This window comes from Schistocerca nitens, chromosome 6, assembly GCF_023898315.1.
Source record: "Schistocerca nitens isolate TAMUIC-IGC-003100 chromosome 6, iqSchNite1.1, whole genome shotgun sequence".
In the NCBI taxonomy this organism is placed as follows: Eukaryota; Metazoa; Arthropoda; class Insecta; order Orthoptera; family Acrididae; genus Schistocerca; species Schistocerca nitens.
Window position 1 is genome coordinate 157,030,911 of NC_064619.1, and position 26,526 is coordinate 157,057,436.

A 26,526-nucleotide genomic window follows, 5' to 3' on the forward strand; every position below is an offset into this window, starting at 1 on the left:
CTAATATAATGCTTACCAAGTCAAGAAATTGTAACAACCAATACTTCATATACCTACAGTCAGTATATTTTTCAGAATAGTTAGTGAACTGTACCAAGTTCGTAACTAGCTTAGGTATTTCTGTAACCTTACTCAACTGCCCCTTGTTATCTACTGTATGCTTGTTAGAACAGCCTACAAGAAATTGTGCTTGACACCTTAATTCCTGGATCGCAGAACCTAGCTGATCTTACTGTTTAAATGGTAACACAGCACTGCGTTTCACAAAAATAGCTTCCTTACCTGTTTCGTGTGTATTCATTACGTCTATGAAAGTTCCTACCATCATTCGTACCCATTCCAGAACGCTGTATTTGGCCTAACTAGTACTACCTCTGTGCTTTAAGGTCTTGTCTCAATACTACAAGCTTTAGCTTCCAAATTTACACACACCTCTTGACAAATCGGTAAAAGTTTACTTTCTGTTTTCGATAAGATTTTATTGCGCATTACGTTTCTTTTTCCATTAGTTACTTCACTGTGTGCTGCATTTTGATTTCCTGTAGCATCGTTACTTACATTTACTACTGGAGTGGTATCTAACTGCTGTTATACCGTTACATGAAAACTGGGACCAATAATTTCATTGAGTGCAACCTCCAGACATATTAGTGTAACAACTTTTTCACTATCTAATTTGTTTTTAGTCACTATCTGTCAACTGTACTCAGTGTTCCCATTATGTAAGACTTCCTGGCAAGTCAGTGATTAGACATTTTCAATCTCTCCTGGAGTCGTTTCTGAATATATATGCTTCTCAGTAAAATCAATAATACTTCACATATTCTCTTCCTGATTCTCAACACCCTCCTCTTGACTCTTACAATTTACATATATTATTTTCCTAAACTCTTCATTATACCCTTCAGTCTCATCTATGACAATACACTCTTCCTTTTTGATAACAATATTATCCTCCTGCCCCGTATTACTCTCTTTTTAATTTAGATTACTCTGCTTAACCAGCCCTTCACTACGAAGTATCTTTGTGTTTGCTGTACTGTATGTATCTAGCACCTGTTTCATTTCAGCATCAATCAAACTATCTGGGAGAGCTACTCCAGTAATTTCTTGATTTACCTCATTAAGCTTCTGGCTGCAGTTAGTAATCGCCATCCACAGTTCACTGTTTTCTCCTCACAATGTCGGCACCTTTCTCACTATAATTATGATCCCATAAGTTTCTCGATTCCTTTCCTTCGATGTGTGGCTATTCTGTTTCGAAAAACTACGCATAGACTGCATGATTTCCATTTCTAAGTCAGCAGACGCACCCATAGTAGCAAGAAAAGAATACCAAGTAGAAGATAACAAACACATAAACTAAAAATTACAAAAAAATCCTCACGCTAACTTGACAGTAAATCCAAGAGTCAACAAGAGCAAAGAAAAATGTTAACAGTACCTCCATCTCAAAATACAAGTTAAAAATAATTTAAAGATTATCTCCAAAACTCTGGTTCTACAAAAATGCGCATTCAGTACTGCACCCACAATAGATCACTAACTATGTATCATTACAGTTAAAAATCACTTATTAATAGCACTTGAATAAAGAAGCAAAAGGTCATAGTGCATCAGTAACAATATATTATAAATGTAGTTGCAGAGTATATCCTTTTCATTTAACCGCAGAATCACTAACCTGCCAAAGGTTGACAGGTGAAACTAATATGCTATTACTTTCAGCAATTGGAAACTGTGTTTGCCAAAACCTTTCGCAAGCAATGTGAAATAAAGTAATCGTGCTTTTAAATTCTGGTTGTGGTGTCAGATCTAGAAGTGCCTTAACTAACCTGATATTAAAAAGGAAGAACGTTTATCAGTATTACTCAGAATGACTTTCTCATTAAACAATCACACGAAATGAGTAACTGTTGTGTAACAAAAATGTACCCTGTATTAAAGACGCGTTTATGGAATTCGAATGGACTTTTGACAATGAAAACTGTTCCTCATATTCTCTCAAAGGTTCCTTTAGGCCCTACAATCGTTTCTTACAATGGTAACGGATAACTCGAATCTGTTCTGTTTGCACAGCACAATGATGAGCTGTAGTAAATCACTTCGAGGCAGATAGCCTTCTCTTATTTTCTTTTTCTTTATCAGAGTGCAGAAGCAAATTACATTTTGTTTTATTTCCGAAAATATGATTCACTGTCTATTCAGCAATGCAAGACGTGACACTGCAGATCTTATCAGATACAATTTCCATCTGACAGTCAGGATAAGCTTCATGAAATGTTTATAAAGGAATAGGCATCTTTTTAATGAAACATAAATGACTGGAACTAATATAAATTATAACTATTCGTTAGCATTGTCACACACCGTAAAATTAGTTTTGCACTCAATTTTTAAAATCATAGCGTTCACTCTTTGTCTTTATTAATAAAGTAATTTAACCAACAGTGTAGGGAGAAAGCTAATTACAGTGCTAAACACTTGACTGATAATCCACTCTGGATAACAACACGTAAATATTATTAGATACAATGAAATCGCAACAGTACAATACTTCGTGATTTGCGCTTGCAGCAAGTAAAAGTTAACGTATCTTACGTACTTACTAAACTCTCTTCTCTCTATGAAATCACGTGAAAATCGTTTTCCATTCTCAGTCATATCTGGGAGCACCTTAAATTTCCGTTCTGTGCGACACCTCAGACGTACAAACTTCTCGCTGCGCCATTATACAACCCATACACTCTCCCCCACTGCGGCCGACAACTGCTACCGACTCCTTCGCTCACCTAAGCTCTACTCAATAATCCTACAACCTATGGTAGCAAAAAATACGTATCACTCATGCGTTCGAGATGCAAATGAGCTCAAAGCGGTAAACAATCGAAATAAACTGGCAGACATACCAAACACATTGCCGTTTCTCACGACATATAAATCCTTCACAACCATTTCTTCTACAATGTACACTTTTCATAATCATTTCTCCTGATATGCGCACCTCTAAGAACCATTGCTCCTAATATGAACACCTATAAAGTGGCCCTAGAGGAAAATGCAGGTCTTTATGTACTGGGGCACGTTTCTATTGGGGACCGCGGTTTTCGGGCTGTTCTAGAAAAACAGAGAAAGATGACTACCATCTCACCCTCCTCTCTACTCAGCTACCAGCCCTCAGGACTATAAGATTGCTGTTCATGCCAGTCCCTCCTTCCACTGTAGAAAAATTTCAACGATACAGATTATTTTCGACATTCGGCCGTTTTTAGTCTCAATTCACTGGGTAATCGTTACGCCACCGGTGTAGTCCTTCGCCTATTATTTGCAAACTTGACCTTTGTGTGAATGTTATGCCTCAGTTTTGTGAACTTTAACAACATAAAATGAACAGTTTTATCGTTTTGTTTGTCTGACTTCTTACTATGACAGTACTGTACTTGCAATGGTTATGTTTTGATCGAATTCTAAACGTAATCAGATATTTCATTACTTTTCACAGAAGCCTTTTTCCTTTCATTAACTTTACAGGGAACTTAAATTAATAATGTTATCGCGGCAGCTGAAAAAGCAGCTGGCGTAGCAGACCAGTAAATGAAGACGAAAAAAGTTCAAATGTGGGAAATAATTTGTGTAGTCGCAAATGTCTGCACATGGCAGGGAGGGAGTGCTATGTACAACACACTAATAATTCTGACCCATCGAGGATGAGTGTGAGGATGTGTCTGAAAGGTACCTTTATATGTTTTTATTGTATGACCCGGAAACGTATCGCTATACAAGATAAAACTGCATTAAATGTCCTACAAAAATGTCTCACTAATGATATCTTTAGGAGCAAAGCGGGAGAAAATATGGAAAACCTTGCTTGTCGATGGTTATTGTAGGTCAGTTTGTGGTAATTTCCCGACTTGGTGGATGACAAATGCCCTACATCAAATTGTTCGTCTCGACTTCCTGTACACCACTATACCTGTTGTAAGAAACTGTCGTTTAATGCCGGCCGGAGTGGCCGAGCGGTTCTAGGCGCTACAGTCTGGAACCGCGCGACCGCTACGGTCGCAGGTTCGAATCCTGCCTTGGGCATGGATGTGTGTGACGTCCTTAGGTTAGTTAGGTTTAAGTAGTTCTACGTTTTAGGGGAGTGATGACCTCAGAAATTAAGTCCCATAGTGCTCGGAGCCATTTGAACCACTTTTGTTTTGGTTGTGCTTGGAAACCTGCTTTATCCCTGTCGAACAGAAGATGGAGAGGGAGCTAATTTCTTATCCGTTGTTAATCGTGTATCACAACAGATAACCTTGGGTGTTAGTTTTCTTCTTTGGTTGCGTGAGGGCGCTAGTTGTTTACGGTTCATAAGCCAACATTTAACGCAACGCAACCATGTAGATTATATACTACCATACACAAACACATCTGGTTTCTCTCATGTCATTAAAATAACGGTGTGTTCATCTGTGTGAGTTTCGGTGATTGTGGAGAACGTTACCTGGCTGCATTACTGTTGACTGCTGGAGCTTGCACATTCTTTACTGAAGGTGTAAAGAGATGTCACTTCGAAGACTATACTGGCAAGATTAGATTTAACAATGATTGTGTCATTTTAGAATAACCTTGGTATTTTCCGTATTCTATTTGTAGAAAGTACGAGATATGATTAATGGTGTTCACACACGTAACCAGAATATGAGACGACACCGAACTGACAGCAATAAGTTGCATATACTTGTTGTGACTTTTAACTGAGTCTCATACTTCTTTGCTTTTTTTATGGAGGTAATACTGTTTAAAAGCGATTTATGTACTAAACATTGAATATGAGGTGATTTAGAGAAAGACGATTTTTCACACAACACAGAAGATAAAATTACAACACAGTGAAATGTGGCTAAGTTTTAAATGACGGGGAACGAATTTGGTTGTGATTTATTATATCTAATGATATTTTTCGAAGAATTTTGTATAGCCAAAGACCATTGCGTTGTTCGTATCAGCGATTGTAATTGATCATTCCCCTTGAACATCCGCTGCGGCGCATTACCAGTCATGTTAACAGCATTCGTGTGGCAACCAGGCTTCCCGTGGCATGCTGACCTTTTAATGTCTTTATCCGTTTCATAGTGCAGGACCGGTAATGGCGCATATTTAAAACACCAAAGAAAAAAATGTATTATGGGACGTGAATTATTACAGAACGATTGTGTCGTTTCCTGCTGTAGAAACATATACTGCCTTGACAGCGTGATAGGAAAAGGCAATATAAACTGAAGCCTAAGACGATTTCGGAAGAAATAAATCGTATTTCTTCGTCGGCATTAGGCCTAACTCCTATAAAACAAAAATCACTTTGGATACGAATAGCGGTTGTGAAAGCTGGTAGTGGATGACTGAATAAAAGGATATTTATCCGATGCTACTTACTATTCCGTGTTACCATTTATTCTGTGCCTCACCTCGTCATCTGAAGAGAAGTCTTGTGTGCAAGGTCCGCAGTTTTCTGTGGAAAATATTCTTCGATTTCTCGACAGATTAATGTTACTCGCTGAGGTACTTTTCATTTTTTAAACTAATTTTCTTCTACACATAATTTTTTCTCTATTATGGTATTTCTCTTTAATTTTCCTTATCCTTTTGGTATTACTTTATCCACTTCGATTTTGTACTGGCGGGTATGGAGATCGTCAAATCAACAATTATCAGTACGATATACATCAAACTCTGTTAATCTGGACGTTACGTAATGCATATTAAATACTGAGACTCCATTCCAGTAGTAAGTGATGTCAACCATCAACACCACAATGTGCCCTAACCTCCAAATGCACGAACACTCATTGCTGATCACCACAGAATACAGTACATAGTCCCAAAATACTGGCTCTGTTGTCTGTGGCATAGGGTAAACCTACGCCCTATCCTGAAAGTGACCGTCCAGAAGTTTCATTGGCATCTGCAATTAAATATCTTAAATTGGTCCTGTTATATCCGACATAAGTAAATCATCACCCATCGAAACAATGATAAAGCAATTCAGCTGACTACAAAATAAGACAAGCATCTCAATGAACTCAGTTCATTACACATTCACACATAGTGTGTAATCAAAAGTATCAAAACATCTCAGTGAGGATGACTTACAAGTTAGTGGTGCCCTCGATCGGTAATGCTGGAATTCAGTCTGGTGTTGGCCCACCCATAGCCTTGATGACAGCTTCCACTCTCGCAGCCATACGTTCGACCACGTGCTGAAGGTTTCTTGGGGAATGGCAGCCCATTTTTCACTGGGTGCTGCACTTAGGAGAGGTATCTATGTCGGTCGGTGAGGCTTGGCATAAAGTCGTCGTTCCAAAACATCCCAAACGTGTCCTATAGGATTCAGGTAGGACTCTGTGAAGGTCAGTGCATTACACTGTGTAACGCCTCCGCCACAGGCCGTGCATTATGGACAGGTTCTCGATCGTGTTGTAAGATGCTATCGCCATCCCCGAATTGCTCTTCAACAGTGGGAAGAAAGAAGGTGCCTAAAACATCATGTAGGCCTGTGCTGAGTAGTGCCACGCAAAACAAGAAAGGGTGCAAGCCGCCTCCATGACAAACACTACCACACCATAACACAACTGCCTCCGAATTTTACTCTTTGCACTGCACACGCTGGAGATGACGTTCACTGGTCATTCGCCATACCCACAGCCTGCCGTCGGAACGCCACATTGTGTACCGTGATTCGTCAGTCCACACAACGTTTTTACACTGATCAATCGTCCAATGTTTACGCTCCTTACACCAATCGTGGCGTCGTTTGGCATTTACGGGAGTGATGTGTGGCTTTTGAGCAGACGCTCGACCATAAAACCCAAGATTTCTCACCTCCCGCCTAACTCTCATAGTACCTGCAGTGGATTATGACGCACTTTGCAATTCCTGTGTGATGGTCTGGATAGATGTCTGCCCATTACACGTTACGACCCTCTTCAACTGTCGGCGGCCTCTGTCAGTCAACAGGCGAGGTCGGCCTGTACGCTTTTGTGCTGTATGTATCCCTTCACGTTTCTACTTCACTACCATATCGGAAACAGTGGACCTAGGGGTGTTTAGGAGTGTGTAAATCTCGTGTACAGGCGTATAACACAAGTGACACCCAATCACCTGACCACCTTCAAAGCCCTTGAGTTCCGCTGAGTGCCCCATTCTGCTCTCTCACGATGTCTAATGACTACTGTGTAATGGAGTACCTAGTAGTAGGTGACAGCACAAACCACCTAATATGAAAAACGTATGTTTTTCGGGGTGTCAGGATACTTTTGATCACATACTTTATATGAATTCAATAAGCAAATGATTTAACAATCGTTGAAAGTAATGAGGTAAAGGGTTTTCGATGTGGATAGGAGATCTGGAATGTGATTCAGATGAAAATCTATCTGAACAAACATTTACATTTGCGAAAGGCGTACCGTATTTGCCAAAGGTTACCGCATAAAGACAGACAATACTACAGAAGGATATTCATGTCGATCTTTAGCTGGAGTTGAAACCACGTTGAACGTCTAACTGCAAAGAACCCTTTAGATTGAAGACTGAAATTACTGAATGTCATCACAAATGATTTATCTTTCCCTCCAGTTCCCATTGCTGTTTCGACTAAATCTCACTATAACTATAATCAGCAAATAGTGGCTGGTGCAACAGCTACGTCTACATAATACTACACAAGCCACGTACTGGTGTGTGATGGAGGGTAATTTTTGTACCACTGACTGAGCCCTCCAACACTACTTCACTCGCGAATAGCGCGTTGGAAGAATGATTGAGGGCAAGCCTCTGTGTTCGCTCTAAATTCTCCAGTTTTCTCCTCATTGTCATTACACGAGGAGTGTGCGGACAGCAGTAAGATATTGTCCAGCTCTTCCCGGAAAGTGCTCTCTCGAAAATTCAACAGCAAATCTCTTCGTGATGCACAACGCCTCTCTCTTGTAACGTCTGCCAACGGAATTTGTTGATCGTTTCCAAATCGCTGTCGTGCAGCCTAGTCGATCTGGTGACGAAACGTGCAGCTCTTCGATGGATCTTATCTCAGTCTCATCTGGTAGAGGATCCCAGACACATGAACAACACTCAAAAACCGATCGAACAAGCGCCTTATAAGTCACTTCAATTGTGGATACATTTCCTTAAGATTCTTCAGATGAATCTGAGTCTGGAATCTGCTTTTCCCGCTATTTGTTTTATGTGGTCATTAAATTGACGACAGATACAGTTTTCAGCAGGTTGTCATCAATAACCTAGCTATATAGTATTGGACTTCTTTTTCTATATATGCGCAATATGTTGCATTTATTTACGTGCAGCGTCAACTGCCAGAACCTCTACCATTCATAAATTCTCTTGAAGTCATTCTGCAAATCGTTATTTTCTTCTGGCGCTGCTACTTTGTTATAGACAAACGCTCATCTGCGAACAGCCTTAGGGAGCATCCGACGCTTTCTAAGAGATCGATTTTATATATCGTGAGCAGTAACGTCCCTATCACACTTCTTTGGGGTACTCCATTAAGAACAACGTGTTGAGTTCTGTCTGCAAGGAAGTCTTGAATGCAGTCACAAATCTGCTCCGACAGTCGATAAGCTCGTATTTCCTTCATTAAAGGCTAATTTAGGAGGATGTAAAATGCTTTCCTGAAGCCAAGGAACCCGGCAACAACCTGAGCGCCATTGTCTTCGGCGCTGTGGATCTCATGGAGGAATGGAGTGATCTGAGTTTTAAAGGATCTGTGTTTGCGAAACCCATGTTGATTTTTGTAGAGGAGGCTTCCCTTCTCCAATAACGTCATAATTAATGAGCATAGAACATGCATAAGCAATATACACTCAAGCGCCAAAGAACCTGGAAAATCAGGAATTGGGTGAAACATCAAACCTCCGATATCACTGCGGCCGAAAAAGATCCTGCAAGAACGGTACCAACAACAAACGGAAAGAATCGGTCAACGTGACAGAAATGCAACCCTTTCGCAAAATGCTGCAGATTTCAATGCTGGGCCGTCAACAAGCGTCAGGGTGCAAACCATTCAACGGAACATCACCGATATGGTCTCTTGGAGCCGAAGGCTCACTCGTATACCCTTGATGACTGTACTACACAAAGCTTTACTCCCCGGCTGGACCCGTCTACACCGACATTAGATTATTGATTTCTGGAAACAAGTTGCCTGGTCCAACAAGTCTCGTTTCAAATTGCATCGAGCGGATTGACGCTACTCCATGGACCCTGCATATCAGCATGGGACTGTTGAAGCTGTTAAAGCCCTGTAATGGTGTCGGACGTGTGCAATTGGACTGATATGGGACCGCTGATACTCCTAGACACGACTCTGAGAGGTGACACGTACGTAAGCATTCTGTCTGATCATCTGCACCCATTCATGTCCATTGTGCATTCCGACGGACTTGAGCAGTTCCAGTAGGACAATGCGACACCCCACACGTCCATAATTGCTACAGAGTGGCTCCAGGAACACTCTTCTCAATTTAAGCACTTCCACTGGCCACCAAATTTACAAAACATGAACATTATCAAGCATACCTGGGATGGCTTTGAAAGTGCTGTTCAGAAGAGATCTCCACCCCCTCGTACTCTCACTGGTTCATGGTGTCAGTTTCCTCCAGAACCATTTCCTCCAGCACCACTTCAGACATTAGTCGAGTCCATTACAAGTCGTGTTGCGGCAGTTCTGGGTACTCGCGGGGCCCCTAAACGATATTAGGCAGGTGTACCAGTTTCTTTGGCTTTTCAGTGTAAGTCATAATTGTGTACATCTGTCCTAAGGCCCTTCTTAAAAATGGGAATGACCTCCGCTTTCTCCCAGTCGCTAGGTACCCATCGTTGCTCAAGCGATCTACGATAAGTTGCTGTCACACGGGGAGTAAGTTCTTTTGCGCAATGCTTGTAGAATGTTATGGGTACCTCCTCTTGTCCTGACGCCTACGACCACCAAGCGATTGTAGATGTTTTTCTATTCCGGGATAGGTTATCTCGATGTCGCACTACAATTGAAGTGATGAGCAATTTCGGAAGACTGAATTAAGTATTTCGGCCTTCTCCCTGTGACTTCAATCATTGTCTATGAACTTGCAAATCGTCTTAAACTCAGCTAGATTCGAGTGTTTCGTTCCACACGAGCCTGGAGAAGTCATCTTCAAGTGGATTCTGCACATCAAGACGCCTGCGTGGGAAGAAGTTGGCCGCCAAAATAGTCTAGAACACCCAGCCTAAACAGTAACTTCTGCAGAGCGCTTCGGACAATGAAAACTCTGTATTCTGCCCTTTCCGGCGTCGTAGAAGGTGGTCTTCCTGCCTTACTCATGTTTCGTAGTTAAAGAGTTAAAAACACATGGTGGACGACGTATGGAAGTTTGGGTCTGGCTGTGAATCGTGTTCGGATAGCCAAATGGTGAGACGCTCAGTATAAGCTGGAATTAAGGGTCCGAGTCCTGGTCCGGCTCAAATTTTCATTGTTCATTCCATCATACAGATGATGGTTGTTCATATTTGCAACTCTGAACACATTTCGTGAAGTTAAGAAACTCGTTCGTCCTGGTGCTCCAAAATGTGTCCAAATTACTCTCCCTCTTTGCTACTTTCGTACGCTGGCGAACCTGGAGGGGCCTCAGTAAGCCCAGACACCTTCTTTACACCGAAGTCTGAATTATTTATGTAGACCGACTGTAGCCGAGTTTACATTTGTTTCTCTGGTTTTGCTTAACCAGGGCAAGGTGTCAGCATCCATCGATCTTCTATGGGGACCATAAACCTTCCGTACCTACTCATCTTTCTAAGATGTTATATCAACAGCCCGACTTTTTCGGTAAATTTTGACTGGCCACAATAGTCCTTCCACGAGTCTACCAATAATTGGCACGGAGAATAGTCTCTGTAGCCCCTATACATCCTGATACCGAGCAGAGGTAGCGAAGCGGTTGGCTCACTGGACTCGCTTTCGGGAGGACGACGGTTGAATCCCGCGTCCGGCCATCCTCATTAAGGTTTTCCGTGATTTCCCTATATCGCTCCAGGCAAATGCCTGTATGGTTCCTTTGAATAAAGGGCATGGCCGACTTCCTTCCCCATCCTCCCCTAATCCGATGATAAGACCGATGACCTTGCTATCTGGTCTCCTCCCCCAAAACAACCCACACCCCTCTCCCCCTATACATCCTGCAGAGGTAATCTTCCTGGTATGACTTTTTTCAGTCAGTGCCAGGCAGCCACCTTTCAAAACACAGACCAGACGGACTCTGATACCAGGCCTCTCGGGTCCATGCGCGTGGGAGTGGTCTGCAAATTAGCTTGGGGCTGATTAACTGCAGTTTTTGGAGCTACTGCACTCCCCTCGTCTTTTGGGGAGCCCTGCTTGCTTCTTTAGTGGCTTCTCCTGTTACTGTGCATTCGATTTAATATAGCAAATGGTAATCTATGTAGCAGAGCGTTGGCAGTAACTGGTACTGATGCACATTTCGTTATCCAGTGATGATTAATTTAATACGAATAGGCCGGCCGCGGTGGTCTCGCGGTTCTAGGCGCGCAGTCCGGAGCCGCGCGACGGCTACGGTCGCAGTTCGAATCCTGCCTTGGGTATGGATGAGTGTGATGTCCTTAGGTTAGTTAGGTTTAACTAGTTCTAAGTTCTAGGGGACTGATGACCTAAGATGTTGAGTCCCATAGTGCTCAGAGCCATTTGAACCATTTAATACGAATAGATTTGACTCTTTATTAGACGTCAAACGTAAGTTACTCGACAGTTCAGAAAAAGACGTAGCTTAACATTATCGCTCTGTGCTGTTTTTAAATTTGTGCATATGCAGTTATAGTATAAGTAAGTCAAAGAAATCGTCCTAAGTGACTACGGGATTGTGCGGTCATTTTTGACAGTAATTGTTTGCTGAAGGATAGGATCTTGCCAAGGGAACATATCATTATTTCTATGTTTCGTATCATCTAATCAGCTATCACACTCTCACTCTTTGTCTTATTGGTGTTAAAGGTTTTCCCCGTTTTATTTCACGCCTGATATTCATCTAGGGTACCAGCTTTCAAACTCATTAATACGTCTTTTAAAATGTACATTACAGTCCCTATTTTTTCTTAAATTACGTTCACACTTACTGACTTTATAAAATGCTAGTCGAATACTGGACATTGCCGAGGTGTGTATTCATTCATCTCCTACCACGTCTCTATCCATTTCCTCCTCTATGTCCTATTTGTCCATCAGCTCCTCGTTCCTATTGTAAGTAGGCTGTTTATGTTTTTATGTTGGTAACGCCACGTAGCGCTGTGTATGAAAACCAATGGCTCTGCTGTGAGCAGTCTGTGGCTGGTCGGCATTGTTGAAATATTCGCCATTGTAGTATTGCGCAGTTGGATGGGAAATGCGCGTAGCGTTGCGCAGTTGGAGGTGAGACGCCAGCAGTGGTGGATGTGCAGACAGAGAAGCCAGAGTTTCGAGAGCGGACGATCTGGACGTGTGTCCGTCAGAAAAAGGAAATTTGGAAGACTGCGTGTCATGAACTGATATATGTGTTATGACTTTTGAACACTGTTTAGGTAAAAGCATTGTTTGCTCTCCATGAATATCTTTCATTTGCTAACTATGGTTTCAGGTGCTGTCAGGATATCATCCACATATACCATTACCTTTTCTAAAAGGGCTGCATCCAGTGCCGCAATGAACACGCCTGCACATACATTCAGCCCAAACGGTGGAACTCGAACCTGGTAACTCATACCGGCGAAAATAAACGCGGTATATTTCTTCAAAGCTTGTGTCAATGGTACCAGCCACTACGAACTTTTTAAATCAGGCTTGTCAAATACTTGACACCTTGGAATTTCTGTATTTGCTCTTCTAAAGTTTCCGACCTGGTCCGAACGGTTATTATTATGTTGTTAATGTCCCTTGGTCCAATACTAATCGAACGCTGCCGTCTGATTTCATGACTGCTAACAGCGGACTACTATACGGTGACATCGAAGGTTCGATTATCTGCTAGCGCAACATCCTTTGGATCTCTTTTCCCACGGTTTTTCTTTTCGACCACGGTATAGAGTAGGTCGCACGACAGAATGTTTGAATGTGCTTAACTTGCATGTCAAATTCATATCCCTTGGTAATTCCACGTTTCTCTGAGAACACTTCTACAAATTGATATAATACTTGACTGAAGTAAGCTTGTTGTGACAGGCTTAAGTAAGAGGATTCGGCTGCTTTTTCTTCAATCTGTTGTTTATAGTGACAGCTTCCGAGTCCCAATCGGGTTCCCGTTCATTATTATTTTTATTAATGATACAGACATTGATATTCAATGTATCTTATCATTTACAGTTACTTGGACATTCCGGCAGTAATTTATATAGGGTGTTACAAAAAGGTACGGCCAAACTTTCAGGAAACATTCCTCACACACAAATAAAGAAGAAATGTTATGTGGACATGTGTCCAGAAACGCTTAATTTCCATGTTAGAGCTCATTTTAGTTTCGTTCACCTACGCTCGGTGGAGCACGTTATCATGATTACATACGTGATACTCTACCTGTGCTGCTAGAACGTGTGCCTTTACAAGTACGATACAACATGTGGTTCATGCACGATGAAGCTCCTGCACATTTCAGTCGAAGTGCTCGTACGGTTCACAACAACAGATTCGGTGACCGATGGTTTGGTAGAGGCGGACCAATTCCATGGCCTCCACGCTCTCCTGACCTCAACCGTCTTGACTTTCATTCATGGGGGCATTTGAAAGCTCTTGTCTACTCAACCCCGGTACCAAATATAGAGACTCTTCGTGCTCGTATTGTGGACGGCTGTGATACAATACGCCATTCTCCAGGGCTGCATCAGCGCATCACGGATGCCATGCGACGGAGGGTGGATGCATGTATCGTCGCTAACGGAGGACATTTTGAACATTTCCTGTAACAATGTGTTTGAAATCACGCTGGTACGTTCTGTTATTGTGTGTTTCCATTCCATGATTAATGTTATTTGAAGAGAAGTAATAAAATGAGCTCTAAAAGGGGAAAGTAAGCGTTTCCGGAAACATGTCCACATAACACATTTTCTTTCTTTGTGTGTGAGGAATGTTTCCTGAAAGTTTGGCCGTACCTTTTTGTAACACCCTGTATACGTGTCCGGGGTCCTTATCAGCGCCAGGTCAATTTGCCAGTTGCGACAGGATAATGTGCAGTTGGCCCGGTAGAGGTCAATTATAGCCTACATTTCCCGCTGCGCATGAAGTCCCAGTATGCAAGGCATTGTAAGATTCTTAACCACAAGCAATGAGCATAATATGGCTTCCTTTTCCGTGGCAGTCTCAGCCTGCACCTGATTCCTTAGCACTTGCACTCTGTCCCGTAGACCACCTACGACCTTACAATTCTCCACTGGCAAACTGTGTAACTTCTTTACCCAATCTATACATTTAAATAGCTGCTCATCTATGGAAGAGGCACTCGCCCCAGTATCAGGTATTACTGTCACTTCTATGCCATTTATTTTTGCTCTGAATGCAGCCTGTACATGTTCTACATCCTGTTGCTCCACGAATCGCGGGTCAACTAATAATTCTTCTTTCATATCGCATCCGTCATTATAACGGAGTAAATGCGCACCCACATTCCGCCCTCCCCCCATCATTTTTAAGGAAGGGATTACAGAGGTCGGTCGGAGTTTGACGTTCTGTCGCTCCTGCCGATACTCGCTCTGTCACGTCTGTGATTTTCACCCCGTCTGTCCCAGTTTGCGATGTCCCATACACAACATACACATGTGGCTGACTATTCGGCGGCTGAGGTGGGGGCGGTGGCATCGGAATAACTGTAGTGGACTGTTAAGGCAGCCAGTCCACAGTGAAGTAGCCGAAAGGGCACGCGTCAACTCACGCCGTCTGGCGTTAAGTCTGGAACAGGATAAGTTAAGAATGTGATAAAGAAAAGAACGTAGCTACTAGAACACTTAACTTTTATCTATCTGTTGGTATACAGCATTCTTGATGATACAAGTGAGACTATCTTGAGATACATGCAATGGTACAAATGGCGCCTTGCTAGGTCGTAGCCATTAACTTAGCTGAGGGCTATTCTAACTGTCTCTCGGCAAATGAGAGAAAAGGCTTCGTCCGTATAGTCGCTAGCAACGTCGTCGTACAACTGGGGCGAGTTCTCGTACGTCTCTCGAGACCTGCCGTGTGGTGGCGCTCGGTCTGCGATCACACAGTGGCGACAGGCGGGTCCGACATGTACTAATGGACCGCGGCCGATTTAAGCTACCACCTAGCAAGTGTGGTGTCTGGCAGTGACACCACATTCCTCCCCCGCAAATCGGCGAACGGTCGTGTGATAAGGCTTCCGCCCGCCGTGGGGAGGACCCCGTGTTGACGTATGCGATGAGGTGGGGAGCCTAACAACAGGCGAGGCTGTGCCACCCGCACCCGGCCATTCGGTCCAAGGGGAGGTAGGAAACGCCTGAAAACCTAGTCCAGGGTGCACGTCAACATGCGGAGTATGCGCCCGTAGAGAGACAGGAGGGACCGAAGGGTCGACCTCCATTGCGTCGGGGTATCCGACGCGCGATGACGCCATGTGGTCCGGAGCGGGCAAGAGTTCCATGGCGGAGGACAGCTGGTCACGGGAAGCGGACGGCGGCGCGTGACCCAGGGAGGCGCTTGGCGGGTGCAGCGACACGTCCACTGCGGGAGGCGCTGGCGGGAGAACAGGCGGCGGCGGCGGCGGCGCGTCGCCATGAGGCAAAATGGAAGGCAGCGTCGGTAACACCTGGGGATGAGGCGAGCCTGTAGATGGGTCCCCAGGGCGCTGACCGGACGGCACCGTCGCTGAAAGCAGACGGGGAGCGGCAGAACCCAGGCGACGACAGAGGCGCAGCTGATTGAGATGCCGACGCACCTCACCAGAGGCCCCCAAAACCAAATACATCGCGCGGCCGAGGCAGCGAAGAATGCGCCCTGCGAGCCAACGCCGTGAACCACGATAGTTGCCATAAAATACAACGTCGCCAGGAGCAACAGCAGGAATCTGCCGCTGCACAGGAACCTGATGCGGCGGATGCAGCAAAGACATCAAGGTTCGATGAGGACGACCATGGAGCAACTCAGCCGGCGAGCGACCATCGCGGGGCTGAGAGCGATATGAGGACAAAAAGAGCAACAACGCGTCCTCCCGAGAACGCGACTCTTTCAACTTCAACATCTGTGACTTGAAAGTCCGGACCAACCGTTCAGCGGCACCGTTTGACTGAGGCGAAAACGGCGTGGATGTCAGATGTTGAATACCATTGGCCTTGCAGAATGACTGAAATTCTGCGGACATGAATTGCGGGCCATTGTCGGAAACAATAGTCTGCGGAAGACCTTCAATGCAAAAGATAGCAGACAACGCTTGGATTGTGGCAGATGACGTCGTGGAAGACATCCGGACAACAAAAGGAAAATTACTGAAGGAATCGACAACAACCAACCATCGAGCATTCCAGATTGGACCAGCAAAATCGATATGTAAGCGTTGCCAAGGGTAAGTGGCTTTTGGCCATGCAAAGAATTTCCGCGGCGGTGCGGATTGTTGTTCGGCACACGCCATGCAAGAAGAGCACATATTCGTAATCGCAGCATCGATTCCGAACCAAGTACAGTGCTGACGAGCAAGTTGTTTCGTGCGCACTATACCCCAATGTCCTTGGTGAAGAAGCCGTAGGACAGAGGACTGTAACGAACGTGGGACCACGACTCTGGATTGATCATTATCCGAACGCAACAACAAAACACCACGTCGTACAAAAAGTCTCTCCTTGTGAGCAAAAAATCGGCGAACCAACGGATCCTCGATCCGCGACTTTGACAAGGGCCATTGCGTAGCAACAAAACGCAAAACGGTAGCAAGGACAGGGTCAGCAGCTGTGGCGGTAGCCACACGACGAAAATCAATCGCAAACGATTCGACCACGTCATCGGTTTCCGAGTCAATGAACATGCAAGCAAGTGCGGAAGAATCGAATGCTTTATCCGCAGCAACAGGCAAATGGGACAACGTATCAGCGTTTCCATGCTTAGCAGTGGACCGATACAAGATATCGTAGCGGTACTGCGAGAGAAAAATAGACCTGCGAATGAATTTCTGCGCTGTACATGGAGGTACAGGCTTGTGCGGATGAAAAAGCGATGTCAAAGGTTTGTGGTCGGTGATGATGGTAAAGGAACGACCATACAAGAAATCATGGAACTTAGTAACACCAAACACGAGAGCCAAAGCTTCTTTCTGTATCTGTGAATAATTTCTTTGCGCAGATGAGAGCAATTTGGACGCAAAGGCAATAGGACGATCATGCGATCCATCTTTGTGCGCAAGCACAGCACTAATCCCGAATTCCGATGCATCGACCATCAACAAAAGAGGTTTCTGGGGATCGAATGGCGTAAGGCAAGTATTTGAAAGCAACGCCGATTTCAACTGGTGAAAGGCGCGTTCGCATTCCGTCGTCCAGACGAACGGAACACCTTTACGGAGTAAGCGATGAAGCGGAGCTGAAATGGAAGAGGCATTGCGCAGAAACCGATGATAATAGTTAATTTTTCCCAACACACTCTGTAGCTGCTTCAAGTTATGCGGTGAAGGCAACTCCTGTATGGCACGGAGGTGCTCTGGACTCCGATGTATGCCTTGGGCATTGAGTACATGTCCCAAATATGGTAAGTCACGAGCAAAAACCACACATTTGTCCTTCCTCAAGCGAAGACCATTTTGTCGCAATACCTGAAATAATGTGCGGAGGTTCCATAAATGTTCGGCTTCTGTCTTTCCGGAGATCACAATATCGTCCAGATAGTTCGCTGCAGTAGGGACCGACACACAAACAGTTTGTAAATATTGCTGAAACAATGCAGGGGCGGAAGCGCACCCGAATGGCAGTCTTTTGAATCGGTACAAACCAAGATGCGTGTTAACCACCAAGACGCGCTGGGATTCTTCGTCCACCGGTATTTGCAAGTACGCATCTGCGAGGTCCAACTTTGAAAAATACGTTCCCGGGCACAGTTTGTCAAAAAGATCTTCGGGGCGGGGCAAAGGAAAAGTTGCAGTCACAAGTTGTGGATTCACAGTTGCCTTGAAGTCCACGCAAAGTCTCAGTTTTCCGGAAGGTTTTGGCAAAATTACTAAGGGTGGGGCCCAGAGAGAAGCCTGCACACGTTCAATTACATCTTGAGATTCTAAATCGTGTAATGTTCTAGCGACCTCATCACGCAAGGCGTGGGGAACATTGCGCGCTCTGAAAAACTTCGGTTGCGCGTTGAGTTTTAGTTCCAAATGTGCTTCATAGTTCTTAGCGCAACCAAGGCCCGGTGCAAAAATGTCTGCAAATTCTTCGCAAAGACGAGAAACACTGGCGGAAGGCACAGTCTGATTCACTGATAGGACCTGATTGACGATAGACATGTTAAACAACTGAAAAAAATCTAAACCAAACAAGTTCACTGCAGTAGAAGAACGAAGAACGTAAAATGACACAAGTTTTGTTTGTCCCTTGTGTGTGGCAAGAAGGCTGCACTGTCCTAACACAGGTATCTGCTGTCCTAAATAACTATTGAGCTGAACATTTGCGGCACGCAACGGAGGGTTGCCCAGTTGTTTGTACGTGTCTTTATTGAGCAATGAAACTGCAGCTCCGGTATCGAGCTGGAATGGTATCACTTGGCCTCCAAAGTCTAAGTCTACAAAAAGTTTATTGTCCTGCTGACGACAAGAGCGACTTTCACGTGCAATTTGAACTGATACAGGTACAGAAGCACTTGCGACTTTACGGGATTTCCGGCGACGTCGACGCACACTGTTTGTGGGACGAACACAGTCACTGTTAGATAAAGTATGTGCGGGACTAACACAGTCACTGTTAGCGAGAGGAACACTGGGCGAAGTGGCATTAACTACATGAATGTCCATGGGCGAAGGTTCCCGAGCCTGAGTGTTCTGGGTTCGATTCTGGCGCGAAGCAAAGGGCCTGGAATTGTTGTGAATGTCTGATCTAAGCTTTTTCTGGCAAACACTTTGAACATGTCCTTTCTTATGACAGTAAAAGCAAATAGCTTGGCGTGACGGGCAATTTTCACGCGAATGTCTAGTTGCACACCGCGGGCATGATTTCAACATGGCATTGGCATGCTTACGCGGCACACGTGTTTGCGAGCTAGGCTGCAGCTGCGCGGACGTGCGCGAGGGCCGTTTAGCGTCCCGTGCTGTGCGCCCGTCGGGCCAGTTCATGTGACACACTGCTGGCGAAGTTTCAAATGATTCCCGAGCAAAGTCAAGTGTGTCTTGCCTATCCAGTATGTCTATCACTTGTTGAAGGGAGGGATTAACTAGTTTCAAAATCTGTTCCCTTATGCGAACATCAGAAACGTTCTGTGCTATTGCATCACGCACAATTGTATCTGAATAAGGGAGTCCACAGTCACATACAAACGCACACTCCCTAGTAAGTCCTTGCAAAGTTGCAACCCACTCCCTATTAGTCTGACCGGCCGTACGTTTTGTACGAAAGAACGTATACCTGTTTGCAACGACATTAACTGTTTCTTTGAAATAGGCATCTAAAGCAGACAAAATTTCTTCGTAGGACAGAGTTGCTACGTCGCGTCGGGGAAACAATTTCACTATCACACGGTAGGTGGACACACCGACACAAGAAAGCAAAAACGGCTGCCGCTCATTACCTTGAATTCTGTAGGCGGCTAGATGAAATCCAAATTGTCGGGACCATTCTGGCCACGTTTCTTGGGTTGAATCAAAACTACGGAAGGACGGTGCAACTGATTGTTGTGGCTGCGGTAGTGATGAAGCGGCGGCGGCCGCATCGGTTTGCAGCGCACGTTGACCCTGGACGAGCTGTCCCAGGGCATCCAATAACGCCTGCGTCTGCTGATTATGCAAGCGATAAAATTCGGACAGTACATCTGGCGGTTGTGGCGAAGCCATGACACAAATAATGCAGAGCAAAGCAAGTAGAAAGAACACGATCCTGTAATCCTCGTCGTCAATGTAGTGGACTGTTAAGGCAGCCAGTCCACAGTGAAGTAGCCGAAAGGGCACGCGTCAACTCACGCCGTCTGGCGTTAAGTCTGGAACAGGATAAGTTAAGAATGTGATAAAGAAAAGAACGTAGCTACTAGAACACTTAACTTTTATCTATCTGTTGGTATACAGCATTCTTGATGATACAAGTGAGACTATCTTGAGATACATGCAATGGTACAAATGGCGCCTTGCTAGGTCGTAGCCATTAACTTAGCTGAAGGCTATTCTAACTGTCTCTCGGCAAATGAGAGAAAAGGCTTCGTCCGTATAGTCGCTAGCAACGTCGTCGTACAACTGGGGCGAGTTCTCGTACGTCTCTCGAGACCTGCCGTGTGGTGGCGCTCGGTCTGCGATCACACAGTGGCGACAGGCGGGTCCGACATGTACTAATGGACCGCGGCCGATTTAAGCTACCACCTAGCAAGTGTGGTGTCTGGCAGTGACACCACAATAACGATAGTATGATTCACAGACATATGACCTGTTTTGATGGCTTTTTGTGCCTGCCAATTCGCTGGGCCCGTCCATTGGCACGGTTCATTGTCTGTTCTCATGTTTTGGTTTACGAAGTAGGAGTTTCCTCACCTTCGCTCCATCTCCTTCAGTTATAATTATCTCCCGCCCCCTTTTTGGTGGAGACTGGTACATGTTGTGATACTGATTCGTATTATAACCATTGCCGCTCCAGTTGTTATTCGCAGACGTCCCATTATACATTGGGTTCGCCTTCTAATCGAGGTTCTCTTCATGCGAATATTCGTTATTTTTGCCATAACCATTTTTACGAGGGCTATCACACCCTGATTTCTCGCTTTATTATTACTTTGACCGTTATTAGAGTTTCCTTGCTCGTTCTGCCGGGCATCGTCGTGTATTAAGTCCAAAGGATCTGTTATTGCCATGAACAGTTCCTGGTCGGTATCAGATAAGGGGACTAATTTTTCCGTAATCTCTATAGGTAATTTGCCTTTTAGTATTCGTAAAACATCTCTCGCGGGCATGGGTTCATCCCAATATCTCGTCTTGTTCAGTTATCGCACTAATAATTTCCTTAGTTTTCCACAGCGAGGGTTAAAGGGTTCAGGGGTGTATACTTGTTTACGTAGCCTCTCCTGTACAGATCTAGACCAGTACCTGGCTAACAATTTTCTTTCAGAGTCCGAGAACATCAGACACTATTCCACGATCTCCATTACCCACAGTGCCGCGTCTCCCGTAATAAATTAAATCATGAACTGAATGTTTTGATGTTCAGTCCATGACACCAAACACGTTTCGAATACTCTTTACGAAAATCACGGGATGTACACTCTTCTTTTCATCGTTAAATGTTTGAAATAGCCTGTGTTTGATTCTCGATTCTTCATGTTTTACTTGTGCTACGGTTGGTAGCATTCCGGCCTCGTTTTCAGCGACAATAGTGGTATAATTGGTTGATGAGAGCGGTTGCGTTCTCCCGCAGTCTAATTTTTCTGCCCCGCGTATATTAAGTGGATCATTTCTTATTTTATTACCTTGAAAAACGTGTTAGACTGCGACTCGAGCTGCAATCGAGGCAGAGTCTGTGTGATTTAATCGTTTTCCCTGTGACCAAATTTCGTCCACAGAGTTAGCATTATTTATCACTCGATTTTATAGGACGCTATGCACCTTGTGTAATTTATCTCCGCGTTCGTCTAATTGTGTTGCCTTTTGTGGAATGTCTCTGTTTTGTTCAACCAATTCCGCGATTTGTTGTTTTACCACATCGATCTTCTGTGACAAATAAGACATTAGCACCCCGTCTCGTTCTTCAAACAGTTCACTCATTTTTGCCAGGAACGGAGCATCACGCTCCTGTTCCCTGCGTTTGCGTTCTAGGCGTTCTTGTCTTTCTTCCTCTTCACGTTGCTTCTCTCATACATCTAATTGTGCCATAAGTACAGTCAAGAAATCAGCTGTTGGTGCAGATACTTGCACAACATTAGCAGTTAATGCAGTAGCATCAACTTCTCTGCTCATTTGAGCCTGATCCTCAGTTTTGCCTGATACGTTATCTATCACAGGCTGCCCACCTTCCTGTCCAGGAATTTGACAGGCTGACATTTCGAGTTGATTCTTTACTGGAAATTCCTGTACATTATCATCTGTATCATACGCAGATATATTCTCACTCTTTACTAGTTTTTCCTTCCGTGTCTGAACTATGTTTGCATAAATTAAACTCACTAACTGGACACAAATATACACAGAAATTTGATTCCCCCAAAATATCAAACACAAGAAATACATAAATTATACAAAACACACATACAAATACTGAAATAATCTAATGAAATCTTACTAATTACTACGAATGGAGCCATCACCTTTCCTTTTCAATACTTCTTGTGTACTGCAAAAATCTGTCTCTAATGAAATTTTGTTTTGGTGTCAGTAGAGACGTAAGTGATCCTATCGTTGATTGCACTTGCCTTTATTTGAAATACATACAGCTGACTGACATCTATTTCAAATACTACTCACTGTCTAGCAAATTCTAGCACTGATTCACTCACTAGTACTAATTTATAGTAAATGAATCTAACCAAACTCTCACTGTGGCAAAAGAACGTGATTCACAATTACGACAAATTTGTGCTAAGAAAGTCAGCACAGTGCATGGCCTCCGGATTCCTTCCACTTTTCGTTTCCAGCCCAGAAGCACATGTAGCTTACCTTTACTAATTAGTATTGTTTGCTGCTCAGTATATCTCGGTTGAGACAATTATATGTACTGATAGATCTGCTGGGATTGTGTGGACATTTTTGACCTAATTGTTTCCCCGAGGGCATGCAGCTTTACTGTCTGATTAAATGATTATGGCGTCCTCCTGGGTAAAATATTCCGGATGTAAAATAGTCCCCCATTCGGATTTCTGGGCGGGGACTACTCAAGAGGACATCGTTATCAGGAGAAAGAAAACAGGCGTTCTACGGATCGGATCGTGGAATGTCAGATCCCTCAATTGGGCAGGTATGTTAGAAAATTTAAAAAGGGAAATGGATAGGTTAAAGTTATTTATAGTGGGAATTAGAGAAGGTCGGTAGCAGGAGGAACAAGACTTTTGGTGACGTGATTACAGGGTTATAAATACAAAATCAAATAGGGGTAATGTAGGAGTAGGATTAATAATGAGTAAAAAATAGGAGTGCGGGTAAGCTACTACAAACAGCATAGTAAACGCATTATTGTGGCCAAGATAGACACGAAGCCAACGCCTGCTACAGTAGTACAAGTTTATATGACAACTAGCTCTGGAGATGAAGAAGAATTGAAAAAATGTATGATGAGATAAAAGAAATTATTCAGGTAGTGAAGGGAGACGAAAATTTAATAGTCATGGGTGACTGGAATTCGACAGTAGGAAAAGGAAGAGAAGGAAACGTAGTAGGTGAATATGGATTGGGGCTAAGAAATGAAAGAGGAAGCCGCCTGGTAGAATTTTGCACAGAGCATAACTTAATCATAGCTGACACTTGGTTCAAGAATCATGAAAGAAGGTTGTATACATAGAAGACCCCTGGAGATACTAGAGGGTTTCAGATAGATTATATAATGGTAAGACAGAGATTTAGGAACCAGATTTTAAATTGTAAGACATTTCCAGGGGCAGGTGTGGACTCTGAACACAATCTATTGGGTATGAAATGTAGATTGAAACAGAACAAACTGCAAAAAGTTGGGAATTTAAAGAGATGGGACCTGGATAAACTGAAAGAACCAGAGGTTGTACAGAGTTTCAGGGAGACCATAAGGGAACAATTGACAGGAATGGGGGAAAGAAATACAGTAGAAGAAGAATGGGTAGCTTTGAGGAATGAAATAGTGAAGGCAGCAGAGAATCAGATAGGTAAAAAGACGAGGGCTAGTAGAAATCCTTGGGTAACAGAAGATATATTGAATTTAATTGATGAAAGGGGAAAATATAAAAATGCAGTACATGAAGCAGGCAAAAAGGAATACAAACGTCTCAAAAATGATATCAACAGGAAGTGAAAATGACTAAGCAGGGACGGCTAGAGGACAAATGTAGGAATGTAGAGGCTTATCTCACGAGGGGTAAGATAGATACTGCCTACAGGAAAATGAAAGAGACCTTTGGAGAAAGGAGCGAAAAGCTATTTACAATTTGTACTGAAACCAGATGGCAGTTATAAGAGTCGAGGGACATGAAAGGGAAGCAGTGGTTGGGAAGGGAGCGAGACAGGGTTGTAGCCTCTCCCCAATGCTATTCCATCTGTATATAAAGCAAGCAGTAGAGGAAACAAAAGAAAAGTTTGGAGTAGGTATTAAGATCCATGGAGAAGAAATAAAAACTTTGAGGTTCGCCGATGACATTGTAATTGTGTCAGAGACAGCAAAGGACTGGTAAGAGCATTTGAACAGATTGGACAGTGTCTTGAAAGGAGGGTATAAGGTGAACATCAACAAAAGCAAAAAGAGGGTAATGGAATGTAGTCGAATTAAATCGGGTGATGCTGAGGGAATTATATTGGGAAATGAGATACTTAAAGTAGTAAAGAAGGTTTTGCTATTCGGAGAGCAAAATAACAGATGATGGTCGATGTAGAGAAGATATAAAATGTAGACTGGCAATGGCAAGGAAAGCCTTTCTGAAGAAGAGAAATATGTTAACATTGAGTATTTATTTAAGTGTCAGGAAGTCGTTTCTGAAAGTATTTGTATGGAGTGTAGCCATGTATGGAAGTGAAACATGGACGATAAATAGTTTGGACTAGAAGAGAATAGAAGCTTTCGAAAAGTAGTGCTACAGAAGAATGCTGAAGATTAGATGGGTAGATCACATAACTAATGAGGAGGTATTGATTAGAATTGGGGAGGAGTTTGTGGCAATACTTGACTAGAAGAAGGGATCGGTTAGTAGGACATGTTATGAGGCATTAAGGGATCACCAGTTTACTGGAGGGCGGCGTGGAGGGTAAAGATCGTAGAGGGAGACCAAGAGATGAATACACTAAGCAGATTCAGAAGGATGTAGGCTGCAGTAGGTTCTGGGAGATGGAGAATCTTGCACAGGATAGAGTAGCATGGAGAGCTGCATCAAACCAGTCTCAGGACTGAAGACTATAACAACAACAACAATTGTTTGCCGAAGGATAGGATCTTGCTATAGGTACATATAATTATTTCTATGTTACTTATCATCTACTCAGCTATCACACTCTCACTCTTTGTCTTATTGGTGTTAAAGGTTTTCCCCGTTTTATTGCACGCCTGATATTCATCTATGGTACCAACTTTCAAACTCATTAATATGTCTTTTAAAATGTATATTACAGCTGCTATTTTTTATAACTTACGTTCACACTTACTGACTTTATAAAATGCCAGTCGAATACTGGACATTGCCCAGGTGTGTATTTATTCATCTCCTACCACATCTCTATCCATTTCCTCCTCTATCTCCTATTTGTCCATCAGCTCCTCGTTCATATTGTAAGTAGACTGTTTAGGTTTTTATGTTGGTAACGCCACGTAGCGCTGTGTATGACAACCAATGACTGTGCTGTGTGCAGTCTATGGCTGGTTGGCGTTGTTGAAATATTCGCCATTGTAGTATTGCGCAGTTGGATGGGAAATGCGCGTAGCGTTGCGCAGTTGGAGGTGAGCCGCCAGCAGTGGTGGATGTGCAGACAGAGAAGCCAGAGTTTCGAGAGCGGACGATCTGGACGTGTGTCCGTCAGAAAAAGGAAATTTGGAAGACTGCGTGTCATGAACTGATATATGTGTTATGACTTTTGAACACTGTTTAGGTAAAAGCATTGTTTGCTCTCCATGAATATCTTTCATTTGCTAACTATGGTTTCAGGTGCTGTCAGGATATCATCCACATATACCATTACCTTTTCTAAAAGGTCGGCCTTAATACTGCATCCAGTGCCGCAATGAATACGCCTGCACATACATCCAGCCCAAACGGTGAAACTCGGACCTGGTAACTCATACCGTCGATTATAAACGCGGTATATTTCCTCGAAGCTTGTGTCAAGGGTACCTTCCAGTACGAACTTTTTAAATCAAGGCTTGGCAAATACTTGACACCTTGGAATTTCTGTATTTGCTCTTCAATATTTTCGGGCCTGGTCCGAACGGTTATTACTATGTTGTTAATGTCCCTTGGTCCAATACTAATCGAACGCTGCCGTCTGATATCATGACTGCTAACAGCGGACTACTATACGGTGACATCGAAGGTTCGATTATCTGCTGGCGCAGCATCCTTTGGATCTCTTTTCCCACGGTTTTTCTTTTCGACCACGGTATAGAGTAGGTCGCACGACAGAATGTTTGAGTGTGCTTAACTTGCATGTCAAATTCATATCCCTTGATAATTCCACGTTTCTCTGA